The 16,705-nt window shown below is 40.3% G+C and overlaps 1 long non-coding RNA gene across 1 annotated transcript in view; it reads right to left on the bottom strand.

Annotated features, from left to right (window-relative positions):
* LOC127568637 (uncharacterized) overlaps nucleotides 1-16,477 on the bottom strand; it is a 42,828-nt gene extending 26,351 nt beyond the window's left edge. Inside the window, exon 1 of the long non-coding RNA XR_007956044.1 lies at nucleotides 16,341-16,477. This is a non-coding gene — a long non-coding RNA (uncharacterized LOC127568637). The remainder of the gene's footprint in view (nucleotides 1-16,340) is intronic.
* Nucleotides 16,478-16,705: the final 228 nt, after the last annotated feature.

The following is a 16,705-nucleotide window of genomic DNA, read 5'->3' as shown; positions in this document are numbered from 1 at the left end:
TTCTAAATTCTGTCTCCTGCATAAATTTACTACATCCTCTTTACTGATGAGTTTTTATTTATTAATGGTGTATGGCTTGTTGTCATCTAATGTCATCTTATTAACACTCCAGTCTCTGTCATTCTACTCCTCATAAACACTAAACTCATTCTTGTTTTTCATCCTTGTTTTTAAATGTGACCCCTCAGCAGGTCATCCATCCTGCTGAGACACCAGCAAATTCACAGTGGAGACCATTCACCTGCTGCATGTGTGGAAGGGGAATTGTTTGGTCATCCACTCTGCAGAGGCACCAGCATGTTCACACTTGGGAGAAGCCATACTTTCCAATAGCCTATGACCCTCAAAGAAATCTGCTTTCCTCCAATCCTAGCCTTCCCCAGACTGGCTCACTCCACCATTGGCAGCTGTGCCATCATTGGCCTGAAATTCCCTCCCAAACTCCCTTCACCAATCTTTCTTCCTCTAGCTTGCTCCATAAAATTGCATTTTTTATGTGACTAATAAAGATATATTATCTTATCTTGTCTTATTTTCCCAAGCTTTAGATAAAGTCTATCTTTGAGATTCAGTGTTATTCTTATATTTACTGATACTGCTGTGTAGTATCTTAGGAAGATTTTGCCACATTAAAAGAGCTATGTAAATGGAATTTGTTGTTGTTGCTGAGTTTTGGTTTTAGGTTGTGTGCTTACACTACTTCATTATTACTTTTTTGAGCTATTTATTTATTTTGTAATTTATAGTAATTTTATGTCTTAGCACTGTACTGCTGCTGCAAAACAACAAGTTTCACAACATCTTAGTCAGTGATAATAAACCTGATTCTGATTCTGGCCTGATCTCATGGTTCTAGGTCTGCTTGGGACAGAGAGAGTAGTATAACTCTTCGTTAATAGAAAAAAAAGGTGCAACTCTGGAAGATACTGTATAAATGTAAATCTTTCTTTTGGGAATATCAAAACCATTGTGCCTCTGTCATGGACAGCCTTTGGAAAAACTTGCAAAATAACCACAGTTAAAGATTGAATCCAAAACATTCTTGTTATCCATACCACTGTGGATAATGATAATCTTTTAACAATTGGTTAAAAATTATGACCAGAAGAAACAGTTCAACAGGTGAAAGCTTGCTGAGAGTTTGACCTGGTGAACTGGTCTTTTACTCTGTTCCTCTAGGGATTCCACAGCTCCCACTCAGAGGTTGCCACAAGCGATGGAGAGAAAACCTTCCTGCCAACCCCTGCAGACATTCCACTACCAAGTTATTTGTCAGGGCTGTTTGATCCCTTTCCTCACCCAGCCACTGCCAAACAACTCCCCACCCCCACCCATGACACTCCAACTCACCCAGTTCGAAGAAGGAGTTGAGATTTGAACTACAAATGTTATTAATAAGATTTCGCTGAAAATGAGCAACTGTTACAGGCCAAAAAATCATGAAGGGACTGCAGAGATAAAAGAATAGAAAAACCGTCACCGGTTTGCGGAATTTTATTGGTTTACGTTGCTGACATAGAACCCAAAATGTGACAGGAATATACAACTTAGGAAGTGGGTGAAGATCAAAGTGAATCTTGTCATGCTTCAATCAAATGGACCTACACACTTAAATGAGGGAAAATGAAAGGCAAGTGCACCTGCTTTGTATCTGGAATAAGAATATGGGTCACGGTATCTTGGAACATAAACCACCTGCTCTGAGAATGCAGACAGTCATTGTATTACAGAAAGATGCACATTACTATTTACTTTGGAAGAACGTGAGTTAATTTGCACAGCTATATAGTTCATATACAATCATTGTTCATAGAACTTGGTTTTATGTCTTCATCACTGAGTCATTTGAAAGAATCAAATCATTGTGATCTTATTGTTATTTGAAAATTATTTAAGTGGATTGCCTCCCTCTGAAGAATTTCTCTACGTTAGCCCTCTCTTCACTTTTAGTTCCACACCTCTTAAAATTGCAATGTTACCCTAGCATGGCCTTATCCCACAAAAAAACACAGAATTCATGATGTACCAAATCTGAGAAGCTTAATTGAGAAAACTCCCGAACTGTGATTTCCATCATCAAGAAAGACAAGGCTACTTTGTGCATGGAAATATCAATTTCCAAGCTTCCGCCAAGTTGTATATATTTCCAATACTATATTTCGCCTCAGTCAAAATATTTAAACATCTTCACAACAACATAGTGAGGTGTGACCACATGTGGCAGCAAAAAGTTTCACCAACATCTTCTCAAAAACAGCTCAGCTGAGGACAAGCATTCAATGGCAGCCTTCTTTGGTGGCAATGTATTGTGAGAGTAAGTTTTAAATAAAGAAAGGTAAAATTATGGGTGGCCTTTCCTATCCCATATTATGCCTCTGCTCTGTATCTTTTCTTGTTGTAAGAGGTGTGTCTGTGTTCCCTGAGTGTCCAGCAGGTTGCTCATTTTCAGAAGGCTGCTCCCTGGCAGTAATGTTGAGGGATCTCCTTCAAAATGTTACCATAATTCCTGATTTTTTGGTGAATATATATTTGTCCTCAATATACCATTGTATGCTTTAGATATGTCTGCTAATTTACAAAGGTTTTTCAGCCACTTTTGATGCCTACTTTAAATTAAAATATATAAATATAAGACATTTAATTTATACTCATGTTATGATTATTTTTTTGTAAGCCCACTTACAGTCTAACACGTGTAGATGTATGCTAGTAAAGCTGCATAAAATCTGCCCATTTCTACTTTGGAACTATTTCAGCCACATACATACACAGTAATATGTCAAACAGGTTTGTTTTTAAAACTTTGGTTCTCTATTTTGTACTGCCTGTAACAACCATGATTTTTTAAAAAATACTATATTTTCAAATAGAATTAAAGAGACTATTATCCTAAAGAGCTTTACCCGAAAAGACAATAATCCCTTGACTTTCTTCAACATGAAGTTAAATCAAATATCTTTTTTTGAAGTGTTATATGGAGTGACCATTCGTGAAATTCCTCTGTTTGCTTGCCTGGGGAAGAAATGCTCTGGTGTAATCTCAGATATCAGGGTGATAGACAATTGTTGTCATGTGTTAAAATAAGTTTATTGCCACATGTGAAAACCTCAGGCATCCTGGTCTAGCACCACATAACATCCTCTAATTGTATATTTGTGGCGGAGATCGTTACATCTTCTGTTTTTCAACGTTTCCCCTTCTAAAATAATTAAGATAGTCATATTCCCAATTGCTACTGAATATTTTATGGCTGGTCAGACTAAGAAACTCCTGAGCATGTGCCATATATACTTCATGTCAAACACTCTCCCTGTGGAATATAGTGAAGGATTTTGTTCAGAATAGGAAGTTATTAGGAATTGAGAGAAAATATCAATAGATTATTTAATACTTGTTCAAATGGTTTCATTTAAATATGTTGTTTAAGTTTGAAGCAAAGGGTAATTTATAATGACTCCTTACCACATACGGAGTGGAAGGAAGAAACGAAATCCTATGTATTTTCTAGCACACAATTTACTGGAATCAAATTAATACACAAAGTGGTGCTCACCATCCCTTTCAGATTGAAATATGGGAGATGTTATCAGCCAACTTAGTCAAAAGAAAGAGTTTAAACTTTTAATATTGCTTTCTCACATTCATAGCCCTTTCCTGTCAATATAATTATTCACTAATCCTGCTACCATTCTTACCATTGATTTTTTCTTCTAGGCAATAGTTCCATGGTCCCAATCCTATCTACTCTCCAATATTTAGGAAGCCATTCCCTTTGCTCCCCTATGGCTCTCCTTATAACTCATCACCTTGCCCAGGTCTTTGAACAACACCCTGCAGCTCTTCTTATGCCTATTACTTCTTACACCTTCAAGAAGCAACATGGGACATCATTCTACTTTAAAAATGGTACATGATGTGTGTTGCTATTATTATCAAACAATGAATTTTGGTAACATACTTGATCAAGGAGGGCACTATACCTAAGAACATAGAACATAGAACAGTACAGCACAGTACAGGCCCTTCAGCCCACAATGTTGTGCTGACCTATATAAACCTACCCCACAATCAATCTGACCCCTTCCCTCCTACGCAACCCATAACTCTCCATTTTTCTTACATCCATGTGCCTATCCAAGAGTCTTTTAAATGTTCTTGTTGTGTCAGTCTCTACCACCACTCCTGGCAGTGTGTTCCAGGCACCCACCACTCTCTGTGTAAAAAACCTATCTCTGACATCTTCCCTAAACTTTCCTCCACTCACCTTAAACAGATGTCCTCTGGTATCAGACTCATGCCTAGGTCTGATACTATCTACACACAGTGATTACTAGGTAATAAAAAAGTAAGAATCCTAGCTCTTGTCCCCTGCTAACCCAGCTGTAGTGCTCCAGCCACTGAGTTTACAGAGCAAACACAGCACAGAAAGGGATCAAGCTGGGAACTTGCTGCCTTTTATGACTTAGCTCCATATGGTGTTTCAATCACAAAGATTTTGATGGCTACTTCTCCTATTTTAAAGATAATGACCACATTTCTATAAAGGACATTTTAAAGTTTGAATTTTTGGGGGCTTTTCTTGAGGGAATAATGATGATAAAGATTTTTTTTCCCAAAAACGGCAGCAAATTGATTAGTAGGGGTATAGTGCACTCTACCTTGTCAAAAATACCATGTCCTTTCATCACATTGGTTCCAAACAGGGATTTGGAGAGATTGCCAGTCTAAAGTGGTCTTTGTACTCTGGACTGATGTCCACAGGGAGCAAAGAATGCCAGCAACTCATTTCACATGTACTGAAAGAATTATTTCTGTTTACACTGGAAACAAAAAGAGATGCCTCATGGGAATGTGCCAACCCTCTGGAAGTTATTATGCATAGTCTGTAACAGCAACTTAGTCACACTGGAAGAGCAGGCACATATAATTACTTAAATTACTCCTTGATAATGTTTACATGGGCATTTCTACTTCGGTCATTGCCCATGTAAACGTGTCTTCTTGACCCACATCCAAAGTGCGATAGTTTCATTTAAGTATTAAGCACTTCTACATTTTACTCAAATTATACTCCTTTGCAAAGAGTAAAACAAACATTGACAGTGCGTTGCTTACCTTTGAACTTCATTTAACTGCTGCTGTCAGAAGTTTACTATTCCAGAGTCAGATACACTGAGGCTTGATTTTGCGCTATTATTTCTGAAAGGCTTTGGTCAGTACTAACTTGGAATGAAGATTCTGTAGCTATGGTAATCAACATTAGGGATAAGTATAGCATTTTTGCTTTTCAGGTGGAACACTGAGCTCAATAGTATTGACATATCAGAGTATATTTGTGGTTCATGGTGTGTTAGAGGATGGGGAAACAGAGCCACAGCATTAACAGGACATATACAGATATGACTGCAGATGTGTGGTGCAGATTCTTTAACCAGAATTCCTTCTGAGAATATAACATTTATCCTAATAGAATTTGAAAATATTACTTAGTTCATGTCCACAGCCACAGATTTGTTCCTCATTGGAAGTTACATCCTGAAAGGATAACTGGTATTGATTTGGTGCAGTCAGGAGGGTTCTCCCAAAGACCACAATGAAGCAATGAAGGCAGCACGGTAGTGTAGCAGTTAGCGTAACGCTATTACAGCACCGGTGACCTGGGTTCAATTCCCGCTGTCTGTAAGGAGTTTGTATGTTCTCCCTGTGTCTGCGTGGGTTTCCTCCGGGTGCTCTGGTTTCCTCCCACATTCCAAAGATGTACTGGTTGGGAGCCGTGGGCATGCTATGTTGGGGCCAGAAGCGTGACAAACACTTGTGGGCTACCCCCAGAACGTTCTCAGTAACGCAAAAAGACGCATTCACTGTGTGTTTTGATGTACATGTGACTAATAAAGAAATATCTTATATCTTTGTTTGGAGTCTATGAAAGGGCTTGATGCTGACAATTGGGCTATGGCATAGATGGGAGGGAAAATGAGCATTTTTTCAAGAACATTGCCTTCTTGAGCTGCTGAATTAAACATCAGCAGCCGATAAACGTTTTTTGTCATTACGTCCCACCCTTCCAACTAGGTTGAGAGGCTTGCTTGCTGTAGCTCCTTCAACACTAAACAAGAGGCAGAATCAGAGGGGATTAAAAGAAGTATCAATAAGACTGGGGTGTGCTGATGATTCAAGGTTATTGGAACCATTGTCAGTGCTTGAGGCCATCCCTGGGAGGCTTCAGTTTGAGGATGCAAGAAAGGGATTGGAATGACATATCAGAATATATTCGTGGTTCATGGTGTGGTAGAGGATGAGAGATCACATTAAGTTTGAGGCAGTGAATTCTACACTTGAAAGGCATTTGCCAAGGATGAGCTAGTTTCTGGGGGGTGGGGTAGGGGGGGGCGATAATGACTTTGGCTTGATAAGGCAGGACGAAGCATTTTTTGCTCCTCTTCATCCAGCCACCAATCTTTACATCCTTTTAGGTGCTGGTCTCCTGAGGCTGGAGAAATTTGGCTGACCAGGAGTAAACCTACTTACTGAGTATTTCCAGGAATTTTTGTTTTTATTTCAGATATCCAGCATTCGCTTTTTCCTCTGCTTTTCAGTTGGTCTGAGGAAGGTTGCATTTGGTTTTGAAACATTGAACATTTTTTACTGCCAACAACCAAACACTTTTACTTCCTTGATCCAAATTGTTCCATTTTGCGTGCATTAAAATTCCACCCAAGGTGACTTGAGTATAAAAGGGTTCTATTCTTCGGGACCAAATCATAATCATAAAATGTTACTCTAATTTTCAGAAGTAATTAGACCTTCTACAAATACTTCTCCAAATGAGAACAGGACAGGCAAATAGAATGGAGAAGAATGCAAGGGTCCTTGACTTGGTTCATCCCAAGCAGCTACATAACAGAGGACTCTCTGACCTACGGGCTGTCCCCAGGATCAAACACCAAGACAGACATCAAGTGCTGCTGGAAGATCATCAACTTGGTGAAAGATGCTCTTTGGCCTGCCCGAAACTTGATTGTCTGTAAAGGAATGCTGCCATCTGGAACATTCTAGGCTGCATGAGTATGCGCTGAGGGATGCACTGAAGGTTGGTGCAGCCAGTGCAGAAGCTCTGTGGGGAAGGACCATAGTCTAGGCTCCTTCCGCTACAGGACATGGAGAGGCTGAGTCAGGTGGGCAAGTCCCTCAAACATTGAAGAGGTTTGTCACTCCAGGGGGCCACATGAATGCAATGGTGCTGTGGTTTAAAAGAAGTGTTAACACTACCGAATGTATTGACCAAATAACACAAGGAATGTAAAAAGATTCTGCACTGCATTTTTCTTTTTGGATATATATGTAATTATGAATAAAGTTTATTTTTGCAATAAAAAAGTTGCCTCTGAGTGAAATCCCATCAATCTCATTCCTCCATTAATTTCTCTGTAACCTGTTCTCTCTCACATGCCCACCAACTCCACACTGATTCTCCTACACTGACTTACATTAAGGGTAATTTACAGCAGCCAAGCAAATGACCAACTGCCACTCCTTTGGGTTGTGGGAGGAAACCAGAACACTCAGGGGAAACCCACACAATCACAGGGAGAACATACAGACTCTATACAGAGAGCACCAGGGGTCAGCACTGAATTTGAATTGCTAGAGCAATGAAGATGTAGCATACCTGCTGCACCACTGTACCACCTTGGCTGGAAGTTACAGGAACAAGGTCTCAAGTCTAATGCCCAGTAAGTGGCTGGTTTAGTTTATCTCAGTCAGATAGTGGTGATTATCCTACAATTAGCTTCAATACCCTGTACCAGGGTGAAGAAAGAATGCTACATCTGGATCACTGCCCCTGAATGGTTGAAAGAAAGGACACAGATGCTGTGAAAGGATTTGTACTTCCCCAGCTTAGTAACTCATTTTATCTCCCTCTTATTTTCAGTACACATGCAAGATTAAAGGGATCATTCTTGGCTTATTATCATTGGATGGATGGCTTGTCCTATAAGGTTGTTGGAACTTGTAAAATGGGTGTCTCAGCAGCACCTCAGTAATGCAGAGCTCTTCAATGTAAGAGTAGTCATGTAAAAGCCAAACAAATACACAGTACAGAGTGAGAAATGTGCATATACTACTGGAATAGAGAGCTTTAGTCATTCAAATGTGTACATGTATGTCCAGCCTGACTTATGAGAGCATTAGACTAAACAGAAATCATACAAGAATGTGCTAATGATCATGTAGTTAGCTTTCTCATCAAGGAAAGTGTAACCAAAGGGACATGTTTAAGACTGCAGGGAAATAATGAAATCGCTTAACACCTGACTTCAGTGGAGGAATGGAGGTTATATAACGTGGCAGGAATTACAAGACAGAAGAACATTGTTCTTGTTCCATTTTTCAAATCCTTCCACCGGCTAGCCTCTCCTTATCCTCGTGACCACCCACAATATTCTTTGTGCTTCTCCAGTACGGGTTTCCAGTATATCTCGCGGGGTCAGTGTTCCATCACTGGCAGCTGTGCCTTTACTGCCAAGACCCTGAACTCTGGGTTTTCCCTTGAGAAACCTCTCTGCTTCTCTGTTTCCTCCTTTTAGATATTTCTTTAAGCTTATCTCTTGGCCAAGTTTTTTTTTCTGACATTTCCTAATATCTCCCCATTTAAATGTAGAAACATTGATTGTTAATTCTCCTATCATGTGTGTGGAAGATATTGTTATGTTAAAGGTTCAGTCCAAACAGACAAAACTGGAGACCAATGTTCACGTGAGCAATAACCCTAATTTGCTGCCCTGTTCTCATACTCCTTAAAATTCATTGATTTCAACTGTTTCTTCTTAAATGCTGTTGTGGTATTCAGTCTTAACTCCCAGTCTTCACCAATTGGGCACACACTAAAGTGAACCACCAGCCTCTCTGGTGATCTTGGTGAAGGAGTAGCCTGACAGTTTGAACACCATTGGGCAGGATGTGAAATTGGTTCAGGAGAGGATTCTATTCTGGAGAATGAGGGTCCATCCAAGGAGATATACGTCCAAGGTTTCTGAGGCCCAGATGAGTTGGTCTGGCCTGGAAAGAAGCCTGGAGAAAAAAAATTCAGAACTTCCCTTACAGCACCTATTCTCATCCTGAGAAACCACTGCTAAAGCCTTAGGTTAAAATAGCAACCCAGCCAAGATGTATCATCAGAACCCAATTTGGAAATTTTGAAATCTCCTTACCAGTTTAGGACAGGTGTCATTGCAAGTGAGAAAATCATGGTCAATAGAAATGGATAAGTTCCCCACTCTGTGTTAACATTTTCCTTAAGTTCGGAAGGTTAAATTGACCTTGTTTTCTCTGGTAGTATTTCCACAGACTTGCAACCCTCAGTATAAAGATGTTTTCCTGCATCCTCTTAAATGCAGTCCTTCCTTTTACTTCTCACTTACAGGAAATTACAGTCATAAGGAAAGCGCACCAGTGTCTTTGCTTTCTTAGGAAGTTAAGGAGGTTTGGCTTGTCACCGAACACTCTAACAAACTTCTACAGATGTGCTGTTGACTGGTTGCATCATGGTCTCGAATGGCAATTCGAATGCGCAGCGATGTAAGGAGCTGCAGAAAGTAGTGGACTCTGCTCACTACATCACGGGCACATCCGTCCCCACCATTGGTAGTATCTACAGGAGGCGTGGCCACCAGAAGGCAACATCCATCATCAAAGATCCCCACCATCCGGGCCATGCCATCTTTTTGCAGCCACCATTGGACAGGAGGTACAGAAGCCTGAAGTCCCGCACCATCAGGTTCAAGAACAGCTACTTCACTTCAACCATTTGGTAATGATCAGGCAAAACCCTAATCATTACAGTTCAGCAACACTATGACCACTTGATCACTTTCCACTAAAATGGATGTTTTTTTTGTTCTAATTGTGTTATTTCTTGTAAAATTGTGTATAATTTATGTTTAATTGATCTTTTTCTTGTGAATGCTGCTTATATGATACTTTGTGCCTGTGATGCTGCTGCAAGTAAGTTTTTCATTGCACCTATGCATACATGTACGGTATTTTGCATATGACAATAACTCAACGTTGACTTTGGTTGTTCTCTTTTCCATAACTTTAAACATCTCCATCAACTCACCTTTAATTTCCTCTGAGTTGGTCACAAAATGGCTGTAATGATGTCATGCATCCCACCCCAACTTGCTGCCCTATCCCAACAGAATAAAATTTCATCGTGGCTGCAAAGGATCTGCGACCACAACTGATCCTTTCTTTCTTTTGGATGCAAGTCCACTTGCATTGAGTGTCCAGGAATTGGAACAGAAATTGCTCCAGCCCTAGGGAGCTTCCCATAGCCATCACCCAGTAACTGTGTCAGGATTTTCAGGATTGATAGAGTTTTATTGTGTACAATTTATCAGATAATGCTGACTGTTTATTGCCAAGGCTTGATTTCTTTCGCTCAGTGTAAGGACAGATAATGCACTGCTGAATGGAATACATCAGGGGATATATCCAATGCTATGGTCAATCAAGCAATCTCATAGTTTGATGATGTCACTTCTCAGTTTCTTTGGAAACACCGATCACCTAAAACAAAAAATCAAGTATTGTTTTCTTTGTCTGCAGACATGATTAAGCAAACTTTTTTGTTATTCATTCATGTAATGTGGGTATTGTTAGAATGATCAGCACTTATTGCCCAACCCTAACTAGCGTGGAACAAGGTAGTGAGTCACCTCCTGAAATCTTGCAGCAAACGGTAAAGTATTGAGTTCCATGATACATACCCAGGCCAAGATGCCATGTCAATGTTAGATGGGAACGTTCCTATGCACTGCTGTTTGTCCTTCATGGTACTAGAGGTAGCAAGTTTGGAAGATGCATCAGACTAACCTGGGCAAGTAACTGCAGTGTATCTTGTAGTTGGTGGAGTATTCCATCATGGTCCTGACTGGTGCCTTGTAGATGGTGGAAAGGCATCTGGAGTGTTCAGGAAGTGACTCACTCATTACAGGATATCCAGCTTCTGATGTAATCTTATCACCATGGTATTTATGTGGCTGGCTCAGTTGAGCTTCAAGATATTGATGGAGGATTCAGCAATGGTGATACCATTGATATAAAGTGTAGGGAATTCACTCTGACTGCAGCTGGTTATTGCCCAGCACTTCTGTGGTGTGAATGTTTATCAGCCCATGACTGTGTATAGTCTAGGTCCCACTCTATGCAGGCATGGACTGCTTCATAAGACAGAGGAGCAGGAGGAGGTCATCTAGCCCTTCAAACTGCTCCACTATTCATTAAGATCTCTGCTGATCTTCTACCTCAGCAACTTTATCCAGCATTATCCCTGTAACTCTTGATTCCCATAATGCCCAGAGACCTATTGGCCTGTGTTTTCAGTGAACAACATCTGAGCCTCAACAGCCGTTGGGATAAAGAATTCCAAAGGTTCACTGTCCTCCCAGTGAGCAAGTTTCATTTCGCCTCAATCCTAAATGGCCACCTCTCCTTCTGAAACTATGCCCCCTTGTCCTAAACTCCTGCAAGCAGTCTGTCAAGACATTTAAGAATTTTAGTTTGATGAGATCTCCTCTCATTCTTCTGAACTCTAATGAATATAATCCCTTTCTAGCCAACCTCTCCGCTTATGACGAACTTCCATCCTTGGAGCCAGTCTGCTGAATCTTTGCTCCACTCCTTTCCTGACGTGTATATCTTTCTAATTTTAGATAGGAACTTGCAATGGTTGATTGGGAAAGGCTGTTAGCAGGTAAAGGGATGTCTGGCAAGTGAGGGGCTTTCTAAAAGTGAGATATGAAGAGTTCAGGACAAATACTGTATGTTAGAGTGAAGGGCAAGGCTGGCAGGATTAGGCAGCTCTGGCTGACGAAGGATATTGAGGCTCTGGTTCATAAGAAGGAGGCATATTTCAGGTATATGCAGTTGGGATCAAATGAATGCCTTGAGGAGTATGAGCGATGTAGGAGTACACGTAAGAAGGAAATCGGGGAGCAAAAAGGGGACATGAGATTTCCTTGGCAGACAGGGTAAAGGAAAATCCTAAGAGATTCTATAAGTATATTAAGAGCGAAAGGATAACTAGGGACAGAATAGGTCCCCTTAAGGATCCGCGTGGTCATCTATGTGTGGAGACATGAGAGATGGGCAAGGTCTTAAATGAATATTTCTCATCTGTATTTACTGTGGAGAAGATCATGGAAGCTAAGAGATTCAAGGAAGAGAACAATGCTGTCCTGAAACAAGAGGTGTGGGTGGTCTTGAGGTACATAAAGATGCATAAATTACTGGGGCCTGGCCAAGTGTATCCTCGGACAATGTAGGAAGCATGGAAAGAAATTCCTAGGGTTCCGGTGGTGACTTCCTTAGCCACTTGTGAAGTATCGGAAGACAGGAGGGTGGCTAATGTTGCATTTTTCTTTAAGAAGGGCTGCAAGGACAAGCCAGGGAACTACAAGCTAGTGAATCTAACATCAGTGGTGGGTAAGTTACTGGAGGGGATTCTGAGAGACAGGATCCATCTGCATTTGGAAAAGCAAGTATTGTTTAGTTCTTGCCCATTCCCTCAGCTTGCCCATATCCCTTTGAAACATCTCTATACTCACAATCCCATCTAGTTGAGTATCATCAGCAAACTTGAAAGTATGAATTTGATCCACCAGCCAAATCATTGATATAAATTGTGAATCGTTAAAGCCCAAGCACTGATTCCTGTGGTACCTCACAAGTCACAGTCTGCCAACCAGAAAACAATCTGTTTATTCACATTTTGCTTTCTGATTGATAACCAGTTCTTAATCCATGTCAGTATATAACCCCCATTTCCATGAGCTTCAACCTTGTTAACCAACTGTCTGTGTGGGGCCTTACTAAAGGGCTTCCAGAAATCCAAATACACCAGATCCACTGTTTTCTATTCTATTCTATTAACACATACTCAGAGAACTCCAGCACATAAGTCAAACATGATATCCCTTTCATAAATCCATGCAGAATCTGCTGAATCCCATTATGCTTTGTAAGGTGTTCTGCTATTGCATCTTTTTTTCCCCTAGATTCCCCACCACAGACATTAGCTCAATGGGTCAGTTGTTTCCTGTTATCTCTCTCCTTCCCTTAAACAGTGAGGCCACATTAGCTACCAAACAATCCACAGGAATAATTCCCACTCTCTATGGCACTCTAGGAAATGATAACCAGGGCTCTAAAGCCGCCTCTTTCAAAACTCTGAGGTGTAGGTCTTAAGGTTCTCAGGATTTATGAACTTCCAACTTCATCAACTTTTCAGGTACTAATTCTGACAAAATTAGTTTCTTCAATTACTTGTTCTAATTAGATTTTGGATTTTCTAATCCATCTGGTCGGATTTGTGTGTCTTCTTTCATGAAGGCAAAAACAAAGTTCCTCCAGCTGAGTTCCTGAAGCAGCTTGTTTTTTGCTCAAGCAAACCAATTGTTTAATTCACCTGACATTTCCTTATTCCCCACTTTAAATTCCCATGTCTGTCACTTGCTAAAGAGTTGTGAATTGCAACTGAACATGGTGCAATATGTGTAAACATCCCGGCTTCTGACCTTACGATTGAAGGATAAAGTATTATGATATCTGAGGAAATGCAAATAGCACTGAACAGTGCAATCATCAATGGACATCCACTTCTGACCTTACAGTTGAGGGAAGATGATGCCAACTGCTGACACTGTGAATTAAATAAGGACTGTTGAGGAAGAAAGAATGGCAGGTCATAAAACCTTCCATTTTCTGAAATTTCAATTACAGTGCATCAAAAGGGTTGCCATTGTTCTGACATTATTTCTTCTCCAATCTTGATTAGAGCCATGTCTCTAGCTGAATTCGGTATCAGTCAACAATCTCACAAAGCAACCATATCAGACTTGGACCCTCATCAAACAAATGTACAAATTACAACTCAGACTTCAGTCATCTCCCACATCATACCGTAAAAAGAAACTTCCCAAGCTATATTAAAAGGCCCCTACACATAAATGAAGTGAGTGCCTTGGTCATTTGTTGCCAAGCCTGCTTTGTATAGCAAGGAGAACCTGCAATAGCACGATTTTTTTGCACTGAGTAAAAACTGAATTGGATTAGTGTTTAGTTTGTATCAAACTACGATATTCACAATGAAGTTGATTTTAGTCATATCACAATTGATAACACTCAAACTACAGTGATCTTCATTTGTTGCAATTAGCAATTCTAATCATCCGAGCAAATTGTATTGAAATCACTTTGCAATTATGAGTTCGATTACACAGCTAGGATTACTGCAGAATATCTCTGCAACAATTTGTATCAATCAATTCTCCCAGCTAGTTCAGCCCTTCCATGCCAATGGACATATGGTCTGTCCACCAAATGCAGGGCCAAGCTTGATAGCACTTGTGCAGAAGAAGTTAACCTTTGTGTCACCTTGGGCAAAACTCATAGAAGCATAAAGCCCTGAATCTGTTTAAGCAACTTGGACAAGCAGACAGGGGCTCTGAAATACTGATTTTATTTAAGATATCAATGGACGACATGGAGAATTAGAGCACCATTGCACACAGGGTGAAACAAGACAAGTTCTGTGATGGTACTGTTCATGAAGTAGTCATTATTCATAAACACATGGGGGTTATTTTTAATTCCATTGTCTGGGTCATTGCCTGAAGTCTTACCATTGACTGCTTTTGCAAAAGTTGCCTGATTTTTGTTTCACCTAAGACCCATGGAATGAAGACTGTGGGTTCTACAGAAGGTAGGCAATCCTTTCCTCCAGGTTAATGCACAAGATCACAGAGCTGAAGAGGATCCAATATATATTCAAGCTCCATATGAGTGAAGAAAGTTGCTCCAAAGTAGAGTGAGTGGTCATCACAATTAACCATATTTCCAGCCCCACAGCTTTTTACTCAGTTTTATTTCTGATTAATAAAACATGATAAAATACAGTGGCCACAAAAGCAGGTCAAAGATTTTGTCTTCTGCACTGAATGACTGGCCTGCAAACTCCCCAAAGTTCTTTCCAACATCTTCGAGGCATAAGTCAGGAGCTTAATGGAATACTGTCCCATTTTCCAGGATGAGTGAAGTTCAAAGCAATTCAGGACAAAGCAGACCGTTTGACCAGGATGCAGTCCTCCATCCTGAACAGTTATCCCTGCTACCATCAGAGCACTGAAGTTGCACTGAGGACTATTGCACTGCAGCAGTTCTCCAAAGCTTCTTAACCTCTTAAACCAAGCAGGACAAGAGCAACAGGTGAATAATGGGGTTACTTTCAGTTGCCTCCAAGTAAGGACACTCTCCTGACTTAGAAATATATGTCCGTTACATCATTACTGGCTCTAAGTACAGAAATTTCTCTACTTACGAACATTCAATTCATGCAATTTTGTTGCAACACCATTGACTCTTTGGGGGGAGTGTCTTCAATTTAAGAAGCTAATTTTTGCTCTCAACAAATAACACATCTCTCCACCCAAAGGCAATACCCAAAAAGTGCTGGTGGAACTCAGCAGGTCAGGCAGCATCCGTGGAGTGAAATAAATAGTCGATGTTTTGGGCCAAGACCCTTCATCAGTACAGCATCTGCATAATTTCTTATGTCTCCACCAAAAGGAATGTACTGTACCAAAATGCCTACTTTGCTTAACCTAAGGAGGAATGGTTTACTGATCTCTCTCCCCATCAAGTACCTTTACTGCAGAGGTTGCTATGGTTGAAGAGGGTGACTCACCGCCTCTTTCTCTAGGGTGCTTAGAGATGGACAGTTAATGTAAGCCTTTCAGGTGACTTCCACATCCCATTAATGAGTACAAAAAATGGCATTTTCACCATTCATGCATCTTCACAACTCAAGTTCAGTATGAATATAACCCAAAAGCATGGATGAATAGACATCGTTTCCAAAATGATTTGCCTATATGAAGTCAGTATAAGCACAATCTAACAAGTAAAAATGCAACATCAGAATCTGCATTACAAATTCAGTCATCTTTAAATATTACTCGATAAAACTAGAAACACTACTGCTCTATTTCACACAACTTATTTTTCTTTAAATCATCACAAAGCCTCCTTATCAAAGAGATGTTTGAACTGCACTAAAAAAATACTGTTGTGAGATCTTTTCATCCAGGAAGAGGGGTGAGGTTGCCATGATAAAGAGATAAAGACCATTTATCCTATCAGACTGGTTAGGATTCAAACTCAGGTCCCATGGAAAAAAAGAATATGCAATGTATAATACAAGCCTCCACAAAGCTAATATTAAACAGGAATTCTTCAGCTTCTAAAAAAAATGCTACAGAACCCCTTCTAGCACTCACCTTTAACTTCTTACCCCTAGCCACCAGTGGAACACCCTCACAAGTACTGAAGAAGGAAGACTACATAGATGGATCAACCAGGCATCTTTAGTATTTTTACAAGACTGTAAGTTTAAAGCCCAGATGGAAACTTAACTCACTGCAAACCTTTAGAGGTTGCTTGTGGTTCGATTTTGTTTCTTTTTTTTGAAAACCCTCCCATTAATGGCATTGGCTGCTTTTACAACAACAGGGCAATGGCTGTCACTGGTTTGCCCAGAGGAAACCCACCCACTTCTACACAGAGCAAATATTTTGTTTGGCTTTTTTCAGAGCAATGGTTCCCTGTATTGGAAACCCAACATCAGAAAATTAGGTGCAAGCTG

Source organism: Pristis pectinata, chromosome 3 (assembly GCF_009764475.1).
Source record: "Pristis pectinata isolate sPriPec2 chromosome 3, sPriPec2.1.pri, whole genome shotgun sequence".
Lineage (NCBI taxonomy): Eukaryota > Metazoa > Chordata > Chondrichthyes > Rhinopristiformes > Pristidae > Pristis > Pristis pectinata.
Note: the sequence above shows the minus strand (reverse complement) of the source record. Positions and strands in the feature narration are given on the sequence as shown.